Source organism: Pseudophryne corroboree, chromosome 3 (genome assembly GCF_028390025.1).
Source record: "Pseudophryne corroboree isolate aPseCor3 chromosome 3, aPseCor3.hap2, whole genome shotgun sequence".
In the NCBI taxonomy this organism is placed as follows: domain Eukaryota; kingdom Metazoa; phylum Chordata; class Amphibia; order Anura; family Myobatrachidae; genus Pseudophryne; species Pseudophryne corroboree.
In genome coordinates this window covers 191,560,524-191,582,025 of record NC_086446.1, presented here as the reverse complement: position 1 = coordinate 191,582,025, position 21,502 = coordinate 191,560,524, and the positions used below count along the sequence as shown (strand labels likewise).

Below are 21,502 nucleotides of genomic sequence, written 5' to 3'. Positions count from 1 at the left end.
TTTGGTGGTGCTCCAGTCTTCTGTACGTGGTGCCTGTACGCCGAAAGTGTCCTGCAATTCTTCTGGCCACCGACAGCATCTCTTGCACGCCCCTGTCGTTTTTTAAAAAATTCTGCACCACCAAATTCAAGGTATGTGCAAAACATGGGACGTGCTGGAATTTGCCCATATTTAATGCACACACAATATTGCTGGCGTTGTCCGATGCCACAAATCCACAGGAGAGTCCAATTGGGGTAAGCCATTCCGCGATGATCTTCCTCAGTTGCCGTAAGAGGTTTTCAGCTGTGTGCGTATTCTGGAAAGCGGTGATACAAAGCGTAGCCTGCCTAGGAAAGAGTTGGCGTTTGCGAGATGCTGCTACTGGTGCCGCCGCTGCTGTTCTTGCGGCGGGAGTCCATACATCTACCCAGTGGGCTGTCACAGTCATATAGTCCTGACCCTGCCCTGCTCCACTTGTCCACATGTCCGTGGTTAAGTGGACATTGGGTACAACTGCATTTTTTAGGACACTGGTGAGTCTTTTTCTGACGTCCGTGTACATTCTCGGTATCGCCTGCCTAGAGAAGTGGAACCTAGATGGTATTTGGTAACGGGGGCACACTGCCTCAATAAATTGTCTAGTTCCCTGTGAACTAACGGCGGATACCGGACGCACGTCTAACACCAACATAGTTGTCAAGGCCTCAGTTATCCGCTTTGCAGCAGGATGACTGCTGTGATATTTCATCTTCCTCGCAAAGGACTGTTGGACAGTCAATTGCTTACTGGAAGTAGTACAAGTGGTCTTCCGACTTCCCCTCTGGGATGACGATCGACTCCCAGCAGCAACAACAGCAGCGCCAGCAGCAGTAGGCATTACACTCAAGGATGCATCGGAGGAATCCCAGGCAGGAGAGGACTCGTCAGAATTGCCAGTGACATGGCCTGCAGGACTATTGGCATTCCTGGGTAAGGAGGAAATTGACACTGAGGGAGTTGGTGGGGTGGTTTGCGTGAGCTTGGTTACAAGAGGAAGGGATTTACTGGTCAGTGGACTGCTTCCGCTGTCACCCAAAGTTTTTGAACTTGTCACTGACTTATTATGAATGCGCTGCAGGTGACGTATAAGGGAGGATGTTCCGAGGTGGTTAACGTCCTTACCCCTACTTATTACAGCTTGACAAAGGCAACACACGGCTTGACAAATGTTGTCCGCATTTCTGGTGAAATATTTCCACACCGAAGAGCTGATTTTTTTTGTATTTTGACCAGGCATGTCAATGGCCCTATTCCTCCCACGGACAACAGGTGTCTCCCCGGGTGCCTGACTTTAACAAACCACCTCACCATCAGAATCCTCCTGGTCAATTTCCTCCCCAGCGCCAGCAACACCCATATCCTCCTCATCCTGGTGTACTTCAACACTGACATCTTCAATCTGACTATCAGGAACTGGACTGCGGGTGCTCCTTCCAGCACTTGCAGGGGGCGTGCAAATGGTGGAAGGCGCATGCTCTTCACGTCCAGTGTTGGGAAGGTCAGGCATTGCAACCGACACAATTGGACTCTCCTTGTGGATTTGGGATTTCGAAGAACGCACAGTTCTTTGCGGTGCTTTTGCCAGCTTGAGTCTTTTCAGTTTTCTAGAGAGAGGCTGAGTGCTTCCATCCTCATGTGAAGCTGAACCACTAGCCATGAACATAGGCCAGGGCCTCAGCCGTTCCTTGCCACTCCGTGTGGTAAATGGCATATTGGCAAGTTTACGCTTCTCCTCCGACAATTTTATTTTAGGTTTTGGAGTCCTTTTTTTACTGATATTTGGTGTTTTGGATTTGACATGCTCTGTACTATGACATTGGGCATCGGCCTTGGCAGACGACGTTGCTGGCATTTCATCGTCTCGGCCATGACTAGTGGAAGCAGCTTCAGCATGAGGTGGAAGTGGATCTTGATCTTTCCCTAATTTTGGAACCTCAACATTTTTGTTCTCCATATTTTAATAGGCACAACTAAAAGGCACCTCAGGTAAACAATGGAGATGGATGGATACTAGTATACTTATGGATGGACTGCCGAGTGCCGACACAGAGGTAGCTACAGCCGTGGACTAACGTACTGTGTCTGCTGCTAATATAGACTGGATGATTGATAATGAGATGAAATCAATATATATATGTATGTATATATAATATCACTAGTACTGCAGCCGGACAGGTAGATAATATATTTCTTAGGTAATGATGACTGATGACGGACCTGCTGGACACTGTCAGCTCAGCAGCACCGCAGACTGCTACAGTAAGCTACTATACTATAGTAGTATGTACAAAGAAGAAAAAAAAAAAAAAAAAACCACGGGTAGGTGGTATACAATTATGGATGGACTGCCGAGTGCCGACACAGAGGTAGCTACAGCCGTGGACTAACGTACTGTGTCTGCTGCTAATATAGACTGGATGATTGATAATGAGATGAAATCAATATATATATGTATGTATATATAATATCACTAGTACTGCAGCCGGACAGGTAGATAATATATTTATTAGGTAATGATGACTGATGACGGACCTGCTGGACACTGTCAGCTCAGCAGCACCGCAGACTGCTACAGTAAGCTACTATACTATAGTAGTATGTACAAAGAAGAAAGAAAAAAAAAAAACACGGGTAGGTGGTATACAATTATGGATGGACTGCCGAGTGCCGACACAGAGGTAGCTACAGCCGTGGACTAACGTACTGTGTCTGCTGCTAATATAGACTGGATGATTGATAATGAGATGAAATCAATATATATATGTATGTATATATAATATCACTAGTACTGCAGCCGGACAGGTAGATAATATATTTATTAGGTAATGATGACTGATGACGGACCTGCTGGACACTGTCAGCTCAGCAGCACCGCAGACTGCTACAGTAAGCTACTATACTATAGTAGTATGTACAAAGAAGAAAGAAAAAAAAAACCACGGGTAGGTGGTATACAATTATGGATGGAGTGCCGACACAGAGGTAGCTACAGCCGTGGACTAACGTACTGTGTCTGCTGCTAATATAGACTGGATGATTGATAATGAGATGAAATCAATATATATATGTATGTATATATAATATCACTAGTACAGCAGCCGGACAGGTAGATAATATATTTATTAGGTAATGATGACTGATGACGGACCTGCTGGACACTGTCAGCTCAGCAGCACCGCAGACTGCTACAGTAAGCTACTATACTATAGTAGTATGTACAAAGAAGAAAGAAAAAAAAAAAAACCACGGGTAGGTGGTATACAATTATGGATGGACTGCCGAGTGCCGACACAGAGGTAGCTACAGCCGTGGACTAACGTACTGTGTCTGCTGCTAATATAGACTGGATGATTGATAATGAGATGAAATCAATATATATATGTATGTATATATAATATCACTAGTACTGCAGCCGGACAGGTAGATAATATATTTATTAGGTAATGATGACTGATGACGGACCTGCTGGACACTGTCAGCTCAGCAGCACCGCAGACTGCTACAGTAAGCTACTATACTATAGTAGTATGTACAAAGAAGAAAGAAAGAAAAAAAACCACGGGTAGGTGGTATACAATTATGGATGGACTGCTGAGTGCCGACACAGAGGTAGCTACAGCCGTGGACTAACGTACTGTGTCTGCTGCTAATATAGACTGGATGATTGATAATGAGATGAAATCAATATATATATGTATGTATATATAATATCACTAGTACTGCAGCCGGACAGGTAGATAATATATTTATTAGGTAATGATGACTGATGACGGACCTGCTGGACACTGTCAGCTCAGCAGCACCGCAGACTGCTACAGTAAGCTACTATACTCTATAGTAGTATGTACAAAGAAGAAAGAAAAAAAAAAACCACGGGTAGGTGGTATACAATTATGGATGGACTGCCGAGTGCCGACACAGAGGTAGCTACAGCCGTGGACTAACGTACTGTGTCTGCTGCTAATATAGAGTCTAGACTGGATGATAAATTATTGATAATGAGATGAAATCAATATAATATCACTAGTACTGCAGCCGGACAGGTACTATATATATTTATTATGTAATGACTGATGACGGACCTGCTGGACACTGTCAGGTCAGCACAGCACCGCAGACTGCTACAGTAAGCTACTATAGTAGTATGTATAAAGAAGAATGAAAAAAAAAAAAACCACGGGTAGGTGGTATACAATATTATATATATATATATATTATATACAATTATATATATATATATATATATATTAAACTGGTGGTGATTGATTATTAAACTGGTGGTCACTTCAGGACAGGTCACGTTGCAACTTGCAACTAGTACTCCGAGGCCTAAGCAGACAATCACAAAATATATTATTATACTGGTGGTCAGTGTGGTCACAACAATGGCAGTGTGGCACTGACTCTGGCAGCAAAAGTGTGCACTGTACGTTATATGTACTCCTGAGTCCTGCTCTCAGACTCTAACTGCTCCCCACTGTCAGTGTCTCCCCCACAAGTCAGATAATACACTTACAGTCACACTATCTAATCTATAAATATCACTTCAGCAAGTAGTATAGTAGTATACAGTAGTACTCCTCCTAATAATGCTCCCCGAAAATACTGTGTCTCTCTCTTCTCTAAACGGAGAGGACGCCAGCCACGTCCTCTCCCTATGACTCTCAATGCACGTGTGAAAATGGCGGCGACGCGCGGCTCCTTATATAGAATCCGAGTCTCGCGATAGAATCCGAGCCTCGCGAGAATCCGACAGCGTGATGATGACGTTCGGGCGCGCTCGGGTTAGCCGAGCAAGGCGGGAAGATCCGAGCCTGCTCGGACCCGTGTAAAAAACCTGAAGTTCGGGCGGGTTCGGATTCAGAGGAACCAAACCCGCTCATCTCTACCAATTATGTTTATTTTTGCATTATGACATGCTGAGTCGCTGTTGTCACATTAAGCTGTTGTATACTGTAATGTATGCTTTTTTGTGGATGTCCAATAAAATATTTTGAAAAAAAAAGAAGGGGATCTCTAATGACAGACAATGTCTCCCAGCTGATGCCCAGGAACCAGTGTCTGTCACTTCCCAGACTGATTCCTTAGCAGGCAGGAAAAACATGCCACATAATATCATCTAGATAGAAGATGAAGAGTTGAATATACTTCATATTGTGCAAATGGGCAGTAAGAGATGTTTAGTCAGTGGGTGGGTTGGGTTGGGTTAGGTATTGGCCCATTTAAAATGTGAATATGCAGTGTATATACTGTATACATACTGTATATACAATATACATACTGTATACTGGGCAGGAATAAGACAACAGTGAGGCCTTTGGACTGGACTTGGGAATTGATGCTAATCAAGCGTTGCCAAATTAGGTCACACAGAGAGACATTTTTCAGATCATGAAAGTGTGGACGCAACTGCTAAAATCTGCTAATGCCTGAATGGCAAACCCGAGCAAGGGCCACCCACTGGTGCCTTCTCAAACTCCGTACAACGACGTACATCATAAGCACTGGTAACATCAATGCAGATCGGGCAGCCACGCAGTCTCTGAGTGAGTCTGACCTGTCTTATACTCTGCAGCTCACCTGACACACAGAGAGCTCTCATGCTGCGAGGGAGATCGAAAGGCTAATCTACGCACATGGTTTTGCCTCTTAAAAATTGCAGATTTAAAGCTAGCCCACATATTACATACTGTATACCCAGTGGTGGAACTTGTTACTGGTGGGCCCAGGTGCAAAAATATGCTTTTCTGCTCCCTCCTCCGACCCCACTCCTGGTTCAAAATATGAAATTTGGCAGTGGATGACAGCTAGAGGCAAAGGTTGACAGGGAAAGGCAGTGGGTGACAGGGAAAGGCTGCAGGCGACAGGAGCATATGCACCCATTACTGCTTGTGTTGATCATAATTAATACAAATAGGATGAGCTGCTCCTGGGGTGAGTGGGGCCCTTTGCGCTGCCCACTTCAGCATTAAATTTGTATAGCACAGTGATGTTATGCCTGTTGCTCTACATTGCTTATCATTGTTATCTATACTTACTCTTGCAGAAGGTCTGGGAGGATCCCAGATGTAGAGTGTAAAAGACACACTCATATTTTGTCTACTTCAACAGCAAAGAAGGTAAGGCCATAATGACAATTCACGCCTCCACGCTGCTGCCCTTGGTTGCTCCCTTTCCATGATCTTCCAGTAGGAAGTCCCACACAGTTGGCGACTATGGTAAAACACTAACCTGGCTGGATCCTAGAGGCTTTTTTTCCTTTGCAGCACCCGGCCACCTTTATAATATATAAACATACATGGCATAGTATAGGGATCAATAGATCCCAAGTCTGTGGTATTTCATCGCTCTCACTCCCTTGAGAATGCAATGCGAGCCATTTTGCATAAAAGCACTTGTCTACACAAGTCCTAAATTATTGATCACAAAATAAACCATACACCAGATATAAAAACATTAGGTGATAAAGAGAAAACATATATCAATGGTGAGAGAGAGAAAGAAGGCTCTTGTGTGGGTGCACTCTTGGTTAATTGAAATAAATTTCAATAGATTTCAATTGACCATGAACAATAATGTTAAAACATAACTTTTAATGGATATTAATTAAAAATTCATATGATTACCCATTGGAGAACATAGGATCCAAAATAGATATAGTGAAAAAATGAAATATATATATATATATATATATATATATTAAAAAATGTAGAGATGTTCTGGTCCTGTCTCATGAGAATGTGATAAGAAAGGCTGTAGACACTTCACAGTCCTACACCCATTTCAGCCCGACCACTACAGAAAATCTGTGTTAATGAGACCACGGTGTGGTCAATTGTATATTATGTCTGTATTGAACAGGTCAAAAATTTTATTTAATGAGACATTACCCAGTTCATGCCGGTCACCAAAAGAATGCACGAGTGTGTTATAACTGTGGAAGACTCAAACGGTCTTGAATAATTAGTATGCAGTCACAGGATAAAGTTATTGCAAAATAGAAGCAAGTGGTGATACTGCTGTTGGTGTCATATAGCACACATCATATAAAATGATTCCTGTTCTACAACACTGGGTATTCCCTGTGAGGCTCCTTCTCAGGTACTGACCCAGCCCAACACTGTTTGGCTTCCAAGATCGGACGAGATCGGGCACTGGCAGTGTGGTATGATAGTAGAAAGGTGGGTGGGTTGGACACCAATGAGAGTGCACCTATATAGGAGAGTGTGACAGTTTGTCGCAAAAGATGAGGAGGTTATAAACACTTGTGACAAATAAATAATTGTGACCCCAGTAACGAAAAACAGACTGTATGCTGGTATAGAACTCAAATGTCGATTAGACAAGATAACTCAGGGTGACCTAATGGTGGAAATTTCTGATTATTTCCACAGTATACCTGTGTTTGAAAGAGAGGCTGATACTAGCCTAAGTGAACAAGCCCTGCGGGGTGAAACGCGTTTTCCTCATACAGCGGGTCCACCGGCACCAGCCCCAGCACTCGGAGAACATCCTCGTCCCTGGACATACACAGGTCATGTACACCAATTGTGCCTGTGAGGGAACTCTCAATTTCTTATTTAATACCAATCCTAGGGGTGACCTATACCTGTTAACTTTACTGTCTGCCTATTGACAATAGTGTCTAAGCTTATCTAAGTTGATATATATGTGTCCTTTCTCCTGTGTCATTTATACTGTGTGTATAAATACAACAGTCAGGCTGTCATTTCAACCGACTTTTTAGGCTAGTATCAGCCTCTCTTACAAACACAGGTATACTGTGGAAATAATCAGAAATTTCCACCATTAGGTCACCCTGAGTTATCTCTTCTAATAGACGTAGAAAGCAGATCCACATCTTTTGCGACAAACTGTCACACTCTCCTATATAGGTGCACTCTCATTGTTGTTCAACCCACCCACCTTTCTACTATCATACCACACTGCCAGTGCCCGATCTCGTCCGATCTTGGAAGCCAAACAGTGTTGGGCTGGGTCAGTACCTGAGGAGGAGACTCACAGGGAATACCCAGTGTTGTAGAACAGGAATCATTTTATATGATGTGCGCTATATGACACCAACAGCAGTATCACCACTTGCTTCTATTTTGCAATAACTTTATCCTGTGACTGCATAATAATTATTCAAGACCGTTTGAGTCTTCCACAGTTATAACACACTCGTGCATTCTTTTGGTGACCGGCATGAACTGGGTAATGTCTCATTAAATATAATTTTTGACCTGTTCAATACAGACAAAATATACAATTGACCACACCGTGGTCTCATTAACACAGATTTTCTGTAGTGGTCGGGCTGAAATGGGTGTAGGACTGTGAAGTGTCTACAGCCTTTCTTATCACATTCTCATGAGACAGGACCAGAACATCTCTACATTTATATATATATATATATATATATATATATATATATATATATATCATTTTTCCACTATATCTATTTTGGATCCTATGTTCTCCAATGGGTAATCATATGAATTTTTAATTAATATCCATTAAAAGTAAATGTTTTAACATTATTGTTCATGGTCAATTGAAATCTATTGAAATTCATTTCAATTAACCAAGAGTGCGCCCACACAAGAGCCTTCTTTCTCTCTCTCACCATTGATATATGTTCTACCTGGCTCTGGGCGCACCACCAAACTGGACGGAGATTTGATGATTTAATATGTAAAAAATCATTATTGTCCAAATTTTTGGTTCCACCAGATTAAATTTTGACTTTGTTATGACCAGTGCTGGGTCGCCCTTCTTTCCTTAGATAAAGAGAAAACGTAAGCAATACAGTACCTGTTGTTTTAAGTTTAGAGACAATAACCACAAAAGTAGGCACCAATAAATTATAAAAGCATTTAAAAAGCAGTGGTACAATATTAAAATTAAGTTTAATCATCATAGCTCTCTAAACAGCTATATGACAGTGATTATTACCTCATGCATGTTTTGCATTAAAGCATGGAGAGGAATAAATGATTCCTACTGTCACCTTTTAGTCTCCCAGTAATAAACAGGCAATACAGTTATTAAATACTAGTGGCATGTCAGCTGCACATTCATGGAGAGACATAAATTACAGCCAGAAAGGGAGCTGATGATGGTGATAATTCAGGACGGACTGTAAGTACACTCTGCATAGCAGCAATTAACTTACAGCAACAACAAAAAAGGTCAGCGAAAAGAAACACAAAGGAGTTTGGTTTATTAGAGAGACAGAGTCAATCTGGGGTACTTAGCTCGGTAGAGTGTTTAGGTGCATGAATCGGGGGCCACAAACAGCTTTTCGGGTTCAATAAATAAACAATGGGCAGCTCGTCTGCATGCGAAGTCTCACAGTCTTGTGAGTCCTGTATCTTACAGATATGGCTTCATAAGGGCCCCATACACTAGAACAATAATGCCCGATTTCAGGCATTCGGGCTGATTTATCGGGTGAAATCGGGCATTTTGGAGGTGTTTCCGATCCGACGCGCATTCCCGTGAGCATTGGATCGGATCCCCTAGATTGAATGTGCTGCACTAACAATCATGTCCGACCCCGCAGGCATGGCTGGGATCGCATACGATACATCGTATGCGATCCTGCCGCCCGGGAAGCTGCCGGGCAGTTCAAGGGAAATCGCCACCGACTTCAGCCTCAGACATATCGTTGTAGTGTATGGGGCCCTTTAGCCTAGCTTGGCCTCTGGCTTTTGCAGCCCCACCCAGGCTCTGAACACAGGGCATCCTCGCTTGCAGTGACGTGCGGTGGGGTGAGGCAGGTGAGGCAGAGCCTTTCCTGTCATAATAACGTTTGTGCCAGAGTTTTGGATGTATAAAGTATATGAAAAATACAAAGAATATGTTTGAAATATGTTATTTGCATTATTCTAATCATTTTTATAGCCGAAACGCTGGAGTAAAAAGTCTATGGCAGGTGAGGGCCTTACTTTCACGCTCATCTCCGATTAAAACTGACCAAATTTCCAGAAGTTTATACTATTGCACCTGTGTATAATGCCCAGATGTACCCTTTGGCTCATATATTGCGTGTAAATCTGGCTCTGGTGCTAGCCAGTGCCTCCTGAGCCATTTAGCTCACCGCACGTCCCTGCTCACTTGACTTCAACAGTCTCTTCTGGACCATCTCCACACAGCAGCAGTCTCTCTCGACTTCCAGAGTCTCTCCTGGACTACCTCCATTCGGCAACCTCCTTTTTCTTCTCTGTGTGGGCGGATCTCTCCATGGAATCCATGACTGATTATCGCTATCTATCTTCATATTGCACAAAGCCCTTAAAGAAGAAAGTTGTTACAATTGCCGAAAACGAACTTATGCTGTCTCAGAATACAAAAAATAAGATTTTACTTACCGATAAATCTATTTCTCGTAGTCCGTAGTGGATGCTGGGGACTCCGTCAGGACCATGGGGATTAGCGGCTCCGCAGGAGACAGGGCACAAAACTAAAGCTTTAGGATCAGGTGGTGTGTACTGGCTCCTCCCCCTATGACCCTCCTCCAAGCCTCAGTTAGGATACTGTGCCCGGACGAGCGTACACAATAAGGAAGGATATTGAATCCCGGGTAAGACTCATACCAGCCACACCAATCACACCGTATAACTTGTGATCTAAACCCAGTTAACAGTATGACAAACGTAGGAGCCTCTGAACAGACGGCTCACAACAATAACAACCCGATTTTTTTGTAACAATAACTATGTACAAGTATTGCAGACAATCCGCACTTGGGATGGGCGCCCAGCATCCACTACGGACTACGAGAAATAGATTTATCGGTAAGTAAAATCTTATTTTCTCTGACGTCCTAAGTGGATGCTGGGGACTCCGTCAGGACCATGGGGATTATACCAAAGCTCCCAAACGGGCGGGAGAGTGCGGATGACTCTGCAGCACCGAGTGAGAGAACTCCAGGTCCTCCTCAGCCAGGGTGTGCCCCTGACCAAGTAGCAGCTCGGCAAAGTTGTAAAGCCGAGACCCCTCGGGCAGTCGCCCAAGATGAGCCCCCTTCCTTGTGGAATGGGCATTTATATATTTTGGCTGTGGCAGTCCTGCCACAGAATGTGCAAGCTGAATTGTACTACACATTCAACTAGCAATCGTCTGCTTAGAAGCAAGAGCACCCAGTTTTTTGGGTGCATACAGGATAACAGCAAGTCAGTTTTTCTGACTCCAGCCGTCCTGGAAATCTATATTTTCTCTATCGTCCTAGTGGATGCTGGGGTTCCTGAAAGGACCATGGGAATAGCGGCTCCGCAGGAGACAGGGCACAAAAAGTAAAGCTTTTCCAGATCAGGTGGTGTGCACTGGCTCCTCCCCCTATGACCCTCCTCCAGACTCCAGTTAGATTTTTGTGCCCGGCCGAGAAGGGTGCAATCTAGGTGGCTCTCCTAAAGAGCTGCTTAGAAAAAGTTTAGCTAGGTTTTTTATTTTACAGTGATTCCTGCTGGCAACAGGATCACTGCAGCGAGGGACTGAGGGGAGAAGGAGTCAACTCACCTGCGTGCAGGATGGATTGGCTTCTTGGCTACTGGACATCAAGCTCCAGAGGGACGATCACAGGTACAGCCTGGATGGTCACCGGAGCCGCGCCGCCGGCCCCCTTGCAGATGCTGAAGTCAGAAGAGGTCCAGAATCGGCGGCTGAAGACTCCTGCAGTCTTCTAAAGGTAGCGCACAGCACTGCAGCTGTGCGCCATTTTCCTCTCAGCACACTTCACACGCGGTCACTGAGGGTGCAGGGCGCTGGGGGGGGGCGCCCTGGGAGGCAAATGTAACCTATATAAAGGCTAAAAATACCTCACATATAGCCCCCAGAGGCTATATGGAGATATTTAACCCCTGCCTGATTTCTCTAAATAGCGGGAGACGAGCCCGCCAGAAAAGGGGCGGGGCCTATCTCCTCAGCACACGGCGCCATTTCCTCTCACAGCTCCGCTGGTCAGGACGGCTCCCAAGTCTCTCCCCTGCACTGCACTACAGAAACAGGGTAAAACAGAGAGGGGGGGCAAATTTATGGCGATATTTTGATATAACAAAGCAGCTATAAGGGAGCACTTATTATAAGGCTATCCCTGATATATATATATAGCGCTTTTGGTGTGTGCTGGCAAACTCTCCCTCTGTCTCCCCAAAGGGCTAGTGGGTCCTGTCTTCGTTAGGAGCATTCCCTGTGTGTCTGCTGTGTGTCGGTACGTGTGTGTCGACATGTATGAGGACGATATTGGCGTGGAGGCGGAGCAATTGCCAAATATGAGGATGTCACCCCCTAGGGAGTCGACACCAGAATGGATGCCTTTATTTATGGAACTACGGGATAGTGTCAACACGCTAAAGCAGTCGTTTGACGACATGAGACGGCCGGACAATCAATTAGTGCCTGTCCAGGCGACTCAAACACCGTCAGGGGCTGTGAAACGCCCTTTGCCTCAGTCGGTCGACACAGACCCAGACACAGGCGATGACTCCAGTGGTGACGGTGACGAATCAACCGTATTTTCCAGTAGGGCCACACGTTATATGATTTTGGCAATGAAGGAGGCGTTACATTTAGCTGATACTACAGGTACCACTAAACAGGGTATTATGTGGGGTGTGAAAAAACTACCTATAGTTTTTCCTGAATCAGAAGAATTAAATGACGTGTGTAATGAAGCGTGGGTTGCCCCTGATAAAAAGCTGATAATTTCAAAGAAATTATTGGCATTATACCCTTTCCCGCCAGAGGTTAGGGAGCGCTGGGAAACACCTCCTAGGGTGGACAAGGCGCTAACACGCTTATCTAAACAAGTGGCGTTACCCTCTCCTGAGACGGCCGCACTTAAAGATCCATCAGATAGGAGGATGGAAAATATCCAAAAAAGTATATACACACATGCAGGTGTTATACTACGACCAGCTATAGCGACTGCCTGGATGTGCAGTGCTGGGGTAGTTTGGTCAGAGTCCCTGATTGAAAATATTGATACCCTGGACAGGGACAATATTTTACTGTCGTTAGAACAAATAAAGGATGCATTTCTTTATATGCGTGATGCACAGAGGGATATCTGCACACTGGCATCACGGGTAAGTGCTATGTCCATTTCGGCCAGAAGAGCTTTATGGACGCGACAGTGGACAGGCGATGCGGATTCAAAACGGCATATGGAAGTTTTGCAGTATAAAGGGGAGGAGTTATTTGGAGTCGGTCTATCAGATTTGGTGGCCACGGCTACAGCCGGGAAATCCACCTTTCTACCTCAAGTCACTCCCCAACAGAAAAAGGCACCGACCTTTCAACCGCAGCCCTTTCGTTCCTTTAAAAATAAGAGAGCAAAGGGCTATTCATATCTGCCACGAGGCAGAGGTCGAGGGAAGAGACAGCAACAGGCAGCTCCTTCCCAGGAACAGAAGCCCTCCCCGGCTTCTACAAAAGCCTCAGCATGACGCTGGGGCTTCTCAAGCGGACTCGGGGACGGTGGGGGGTCGTCTCAAAAATTACAGCGCGCAGTGGGCTCACTCGCAAGTAGATCCCTGGATCCTGCAGATAATATCTCAGGGGTACAGGTTGGAATTAGAGACAGATCCACCTCGCCGTTTCCTGAAGTCTGCTTTACCAACGTCCCCCTCCGAAAGGGAGACGGTTTTGGAAGCCATTCACAAGCTGTACTCTCAGCAGGTGATAGTCAAGGTACCTCTTCTACAACAAGGGAAGGGGTATTATTCCACTCTTTTTGTGGTACCGAAGCCGGATGGCTCGGTAAGGCCTATTCTAAATCTGAAGTCCTTGAACCTGTACATAAAGAAGTTCAGGTTCAAGATGGAGTCACTCAGAGCAGTGATAGCGAACCTGGAAGAGGGGGACTTTATGGTATCCTTGGACATCAAGGATGCGTATCCCCACGTTCCAATTTACCCCTCACACCAGGGGTACCTCAGGTTCGTTGTACAAAACTGTCACTATCAGTTTCAGACGCTGCCGTTCGGATTGTCCACGGCACCTCGGGTCTTTACAAAGGTAATGGCCGAGATGATGATTCTTCTTCGAAGAAAAGGCATATTAATTATCCCATACTTGGACGATCTCCTAATAAGGGCAAGGTCCAGAGAACAGCTAGAGATGGGATTAGCACTGTCTCAAGAAGTGCTAAAACAGCACGGGTGGATTCTGAATATTCCAAAATCCCAGTTAATGCCGACAACTCGTCTGCTGTTCCTAGGGATGATTCTGGACACGGTTCAGAAAAAGGTTTTTCTCCCGGAGGAAAAAGCCAAGGAGTTATCCGAGCTTGTCAGGAACCTCCTCAAACCAGGAAAGGTGTCTGTACATCAATGCACAAGAGTCCTGGGAAAAATTCGGCAGATTCCACGCAAGAATTTTCCAAAGGGATCTGTTGGACAAATGGTCAGGGTCGCATCTTCAGATGCACCTACGGATAACCCTGTCTCCAAGGACAAGGGTGTCTCTTCTGTGGTGGTTGCAGAGTCCTCATCTATTGGAGGGCCGCAGATTCGGCATACAGGATTGGATCCTGGTGACCACGGACGCCAGCCTGAGAGGCTGGGGAGCAGTCACACAAGGAAGAAACTTCCAGGGAGTATGGACGAGCCTGGACACGTCTCTTCACATAAACATTCTGGAACTAAGAGCAATATACAATGCTCTAAGCCAGGCAGAACCTCTGCTTCAAGGAAAACCGGTGTTGATCCAGTCGGACAACATCACGGCAGTCGCCCATGTGAACAGACAGGGCGGCACAAGAAGCAGGAGTGCAATGGCAGAAGCTGCAAGGATTCTTCGCTGGGCAGAGAATCATGTGATAGCACTGTCAGCAGTGTTCATCCCGGGAGTGGACAACTGGGAAGCAGACTTCCTCAGCAGACACGATCTTCACCCGGGAGAGTGGGGACTTCATCCAGAAGTCTTCCACATGCTGGTAACCCGTTGGGAAAGACCAATGGTGGACATGATGGCGTCTCACCTCAACAAAAAACTGGACAGGTATTGCGCCAGGTCAAGAGATCCGCAGGCAATAGCTGTGGACGCGCTGGTAACGCCTTGGGTGTACCAGTCGGTGTATGTGTTTCCTCCTCTGCCTCTCATACCAAAAGTATTGAGAATTATACGGCAAAGAGGCGTAAGAACGATACTAGTGGTTCCGGATTGGCCAAGAAGGACTTGGTACCCGGAACTTCAAGAGATGATCACAGAAGATCCGTGGCCTCTACCTCTAAGGAGGGACTTGCTTCAGCAGGGTCCCTGTCTGTGTCAAGACTTACCGCGGCTGCGTTTGACGGCATGGCGGTTGAACGCCGGATCCTAAAGGAAAAAGGCATGCCGGAAGAAGTCATTCCTACTTTGATTAAAGCAAGGAAGGAAGTAACCATGCAACATTATCACCGAATTTGGCGAAAATATGTTGCGTGGTGCGAAGATCGGAGTGCTCCGACGGAGGAATTTCAACTGGGTCGATTCCTACATTTCCTGCAATCAGGATTGTCTATGGGTCTCAAATTGGGATCTATTAAGGTTCAAATTTCGGCCCTGTCGATTTTCTTTCAAAAAGAATTGGCTTCAGTCCCTGAAGTCCAGACCTTTGTTAAGGGAGTGCTGCATATACAGCCTCCTGTGGTGCCTCCGGTGGCACCGTGGGATCTCAATGTGGTTTTGGACTTTCTAAAATCTCATTGGTTTGAACCACTAAAAAAGGTGGATTTGAAATATCTCACATGGAAAGTGACCATGCTTCTAGCCCTGGCTTCGGCCAGGAGAGTGTCAGAGCTGGCAGCTTTATCTTACAAAAGCCCATATCTGATTTTCCATTCGGACAGGGCAGAACTGCGGACTCGTCCGCATTTTCTCCCTAAGGTGGTGTCAGCATTTCATCTGAACCAGCCTATTGTAGTGCCTGCGGCTACAAGTGACTTGGAGGACTCCAAGTTACTGGACGTTGTCAGAGCATTAAAAATATATATTGCAAGGACAGCTGGAGTCAGAAAATCTGACTCGTTGTTTATATTGTATGCACCCAACAAGATGGGTGCTCCTGCGTCTAAGCAGACGATTGCTCGTTGGATCTGTAGCACAATCCAACTTGCACATTCTGTGGCAGGCCTGCCACAGCCTAAATCTGTAAAGGCCCACTCCACAAGGAAGGTGGGCTCATCTTGGGCGGCTGCCCGAGGGGTCTCGGCATTACAACTCTGCCGAGCAGCTACGTGGTCAGGGGAGAACACGTTTGTAAAATTTTACAAATTTGATACTCTGGCTAAGGAGGACCTGGAGTTCTCTCATTCGGTGCTGCAGAGTCATCCGCACTCTCCCGCCCGTTTGGGAGCTTTGGTATAATTCCCATGGTCCTTTCAGGAACCCCAGCATCCACTAGGACGATAGAGAAAATAAGATTTTACTTACCGATAAATCTATTTCTCGGAGTCCGTAGTGGATGCTGGGCGCCCATCCCAAGTGCGGATTATCTGCAATAATTGTACATAGTTATTGTTAACTAATTCGGGTTATTGTTGAAGGAAGCCATCTTTCAGAGGCTCCGCTGTTATCATACTGTTAACTGGGTTTAGATCACAAGTTGTACGGTGTGATTGGTGTGGCTGGTATGAGTCTTACCCGGGATTCAAAATCCTCCCTTATTGTGTACGCTCGTCCGGGCACAGTACCTAACTGGAGTCTGGAGGAGGGTCATAGGGGGAGGTGCCAGTGCACACCACCTGATCTGGAAAAGCTTTACTTTTTGTGCCCTGTCTCCTGCGGAGCCGCTATTCCCATGGTCCTTTCAGGAACCCCAGCATCCACTACGGACTCCGAGAAATAGATTTATCGGTAAGTAAAATCTTATTTTCAGGGCCCTGACAACATCTAGCAACTTGGAGTCCTCCAAGTCTCTAGTAGCCGCAGGTACCACAATAAGCTGGTTCAGATGAAACGCTGACACCACCTTAGGGAGAAACTGGGGACGAGTCCGCAGCTCTGCCCTGTCCGAAAGGACAATCAGATATGGGCTTTTGTGAGACAAAGCCGCCAATTCTGACACTCGCCTGGCCGAGGCCAGGGCCAACATCATGGTCACTTTCCATGTGAGATATTTCAAATCCACAGATTTGAGCGGTTTAACCCAACGTGATTTGAGGAATCCCAGGACTACGTTGAGATCCCACAGTGCCACTGGAGGCACAAAAGGGGGTTGTATATGCAGTACTCCCTTGTCAAATTTCTGGACTTCAGGAACTGAAGCCAATTCTTTCTGGAAGAAAATCGACAGGGCCGAAATTTGAACCTTAATGGACCCCAATTTGAAGCCCATAGACACTCCTGTTTGCAGGAAATGCAGGAATCGACCGAGTTGAAATTTCTTTGTGGGGCCTTCCTGGCCTCACACCACGCAACATATTTTTGCCACATGTGGTGATAATGTTGTGCGGTCACCTCCTTCCTGGCTTTGACCAGGGTAGGAATGACCTCTTCCGGAATGTTTTTTTTTTTTCTTCTTAGGATCCAGCGTTCAACCGCCATGCCGTCAAACGCACCCGCGGTAAGTCTTGGAACAGACATGGTACTTGCTGAAGCAAGTCACTTCTTATCGGCAGAGGCCCTGAGTCCTCTGTGAGCATCTCATGAAGTTACGGGTACCAAGTCCTTCTTGGCCCATCCGGAGCCACGAGTATAGTTCTTACTCCTCTACGTCTTATAATTCTCAGTACCTTTGGTATGAGAAGCAGAGGAGGGAACACATACACCGACTGGTACACCCATGGTGTTACCAGAACGTCCACAGCTATTTCCTGAGGGTCTCCTGACCTGGCGCAATACCTGTCCAGTTTTTTGTTCAGGCGGGACGCCATCATGTCCACCTTTGGTCTTTCCCAACGGTGCACAATCATGTGGAAAAAACTTCTCAATGAAGTCCCCACTCTCCCGGGTGGAGGTCGTGCTGAGGAAGTCTGCTTCCCAGTTGTCCACTCCCGGAATGAAAACTGCTGACAGTGCTATCACATGATTTTCCGCCCAGCGAAGAATCCTTGCAGTTTCTGCCATTGTCCTCCTGCTTCTTGTGCCGCCCTGCCGTGATGTTGTCCCACTGGATCAATACCGGCTGACCTTAAAGCAGAGGTCTTGCTAAGCTTAGAGCATTGTAAATTGCTCTTAGCTCCAGTATATTTATGCGGAGAGAAGTCCCCAGACTTGATCACACTCCCTGGAAATTTTTTTCCCTGTGTGACTGCTCCCCAGCCTTTCAAGCTGGAATCCGTGGTCACCAGGACCCAGTCCTGAATGCATAACTGTGGCACTTTAGTAGATGAGCACTCTGCAGCCACCACAGAAGAGACACCCTTGTCCTTGGAGACAGGGTTATCCGCTGATGCATCTGAAGATGCGATCCGGACCATTTGTCCAGCAGATCCCACTGAAAAGTTCTTGCGTGAAATCTGCCGAATGGAATCGCTTCGTAAGAAGCCACCATTTTTCCCAGGACCCTTGTGCAATGATGCACTGACACTTTTCCTGGTCTTTGGAGGTTCCTGACTAGCTCGGATAACTCCCTGGCTTTCTCCTCCGGGAGAAACACCTTTTTCTGGACTGTGTCCAGAATCATCCCTAGGGACAGCAGACGTGTCGTCGGAGACAGCTGCGATTTTGGAATATTTAGAATCCACCCGTGCTGTCGTAGAACTACTTGAGATAGTGCTACTCAGACCTCCAACTGTTCTCTGGACCTTGCCCTTATCAGGAGATCGTCCAAGTAAGGGATAATTAAGACGCCTTTTCTTTGAAGAAGAATCATCATTTCGGCCATTACCTTGGTAAAGACCCGGGGTGCCGTGGACAATCCAAACGGCAGCGTCTGAAACTGATAGTGACAGTTTTGTACCACGAACCTGAGGTACCCTTTGTGAGAAGGGCAAATTTGGACATGGAGGTAAGCATCCTTGATGTCCAGGGACACCATATAGTCCCCTTCTTCCTGGTTCGCTATCACTGCTCTGAGTGACTCCATTTAGAATAGGTCTCACCGAGCCGTCTGGCTTCAGTACCACAATATAGTGTGGAATAATACCCCTTTACTTGTTGTAGGAGGGGTACTTTGATTATCACCTGCTGGGAATACAGCTTGTGAATTGTTTCCAATACTGCCTCCCTGTCGGAGGTAGACGTTGGTAAGCAAACTTCAGGAACCTGCGAGGGAGAGACGTCTCGAATTTCCAATCTGTACCCCTGGGATACTACTTGTAGGATCCAGGGGTCCACTTGCGAGTGAGCCCACTGCGTGCTGAAACTCTTGAGACGACCCCCCACCGCACCTGTTTGTACGGCCCCAGCGTCATGCTGAGGACTTGGCAGAAGCGGTGGAAGGCTTCTGTTCCTGGGAATGGGCTGCCTGCTGCAGTCTTCTTCCCTTACCTCTATCCCTGGGCAGATATTATGGGGACGAAAGGACTGAGGCTGAAAAGACTATGTCTTTTTCTGCTGAGATGTGACTTGGGGTAAAAAAGGTGGATTTTCTAGCTGTTGCCGTGGCCACCAGGTCCGATGGACCGACCCCAAATAACTCCTCCCCTTTATACGGCAATACTTCCATGTGCCGTTTGGAATCTGCATCACCTGACCACTGTCGTGTCCATAAACATCGTCTGGCAGATATGGACATCGCACTTACTCTTGATGCCAGAGTTTCGCATATATAGAAATGCATCTTTTAAATGCTCTATAGTCAATAAAATACTGTCCCTGTCAAGGGTATCAATATTTCCAGTCAGGGAATCCGACCAAGCCACCCCAGCGCTGCCCAACCAGGCTGAGGCGATCGCTGGTCGCAGTATAACACCAGTATGTGTGTATATACTTTTTAGGATATTTTCCAACCTCCTATCAGTTGGCTCCTTGAGGGCGTCCGTATCTGGAGACGGTAACGCCACTTGTTTTTATAAGCGTGTGAGCGCCTTATCCACCCTAAGGTGTGTTTCCCAACGCGCCATAACTTCTGGCGGGAAAGGGTATACCGCCAATAATTTTCTATCGGGGGAAACCCACGCATCATCACACATTTCATTTAATTTATCTGATTCAGAAAAAACCACATGTAGTTTTTTCACACTCCACATAATACCCTTTTTTGTGGTACTTGTAGTATCAGAAATATGTAACATCTCCTTCATTGCCCTTAACAAGTAACGTGTGGCCCTAAAGGAAAATACGTTTGTTTCTTCACCGTCGACACTGGAGTCAGTGTCCGTGTCTGTGTCGACCGACTGAGGTAAAAGGACGTTTTAACGCCCCTGACGGTGTTTTAGACGCCTGGACAGGTACTAATTGGTTTGCCGGCCGTCTCATGTCGTCAACCGACCTTGCAGCGTGTTGACATTATCACGTAATTCCTTAAATAAGCCATCCATTCCGGTGTCGACTCCCTAGAGAGTGACATCACCATTTCAGGCAATTGCTCCGCCTCCTCACCAACATCGTCCTCATACATGTCGACACACAAGTACCGACACACAGCACACACACAGGGAATGCTCTGATAGAGGACAGGACCCCACTAGCCCTTTGGGGAGACAGAGGGAGAGTTTGCCAGCACACACCAAAAATGCTATATTATACAGGGACAACCTTTATATAAGTGTTTTTCCCTTATAGCATTTTAATATATATATACATATCGCCAAATAAGTGCCCCCCCCTCTCTGTTTTAACCCTGTTTCTGTAGTGCAGTGCAGGGGAGAGCCTGGGAGCCTTCCCACCAGCCTTTCTGTGAGGGAAAATGGCGCTGTGTGCTGAGGAGAATAGGCCCCGCCCCCTTTTCGGCGGGCTTCTTCTCCCGTTTTTCTGAGACCTGGCAGGGGTTAAATACATCCATATAGCCTCCAGGGGCTATATGTGATGTATTTTTAGCCAGAATAAGGTATTATACATTGCTGCCCAGGGCGCCCCCAGCAACGCCCTGCACCCTCTGTGACCGTTGGTGTGAAGTGTGTGACAACAATGGCGCACAGCTGCAGTGCTGTGCGCTACCTTCATGAAGACTGAAAAGCCTTCTGCCGCCGGTTTCTGGACCTTCAATCTTCAGCATCTGCAAGGGGGGTCGGCGGCGCGGCTCCGGGACGAACCCCAGGGTGAGACCTGTGTTCCGACTCCCTCTGGAGCTAATGGTGTCCAGTAGCCTAAGAAGCCAATCCATCCTGCACGCAGGTGAGTTGAACTTCTCTCCCCTAAGTCCGTCGATGCAGTGAGCCTGTTGCCAGCAGGACTCACTGAAAATAAGAAACCTAAAAACTTTTTCTAAGCAGCTCCTTAAGAGAGCCACCTAGATTGCACCCTGCTCGGACGGGCACAAAAACCTAACTGAGGCTTGGAGGAGGGTCATAGGGGGAGGAGCCAGTACACACCACCTGATCCTAAAGCTTTAGTTTTGTGCCCTGTCTCCTGCGGAGCCGCTAATCCCCATGGTCCTGACGGAGTCCCC

The 21,502-nt window shown here is 46.4% G+C and overlaps 1 protein-coding gene and 2 pseudogenes across 3 annotated transcripts in view; 1 reads left to right on the top strand and 2 right to left on the bottom strand.

Annotated features, from left to right (window-relative positions):
- LOC135055093 (heparan-alpha-glucosaminide N-acetyltransferase-like) overlaps nt 1-21,502 on the bottom strand; it is a 1,318,407-nt gene that overhangs the window by 712,471 nt on the left and 584,434 nt on the right. The window lies entirely within an intron of this gene.
- LOC134896961 (5S ribosomal RNA) lies at nt 7,082-7,200 on the bottom strand (annotated as a pseudogene).
- On the top strand, nt 7,950-8,068 carry LOC134896343 (5S ribosomal RNA; annotated as a pseudogene).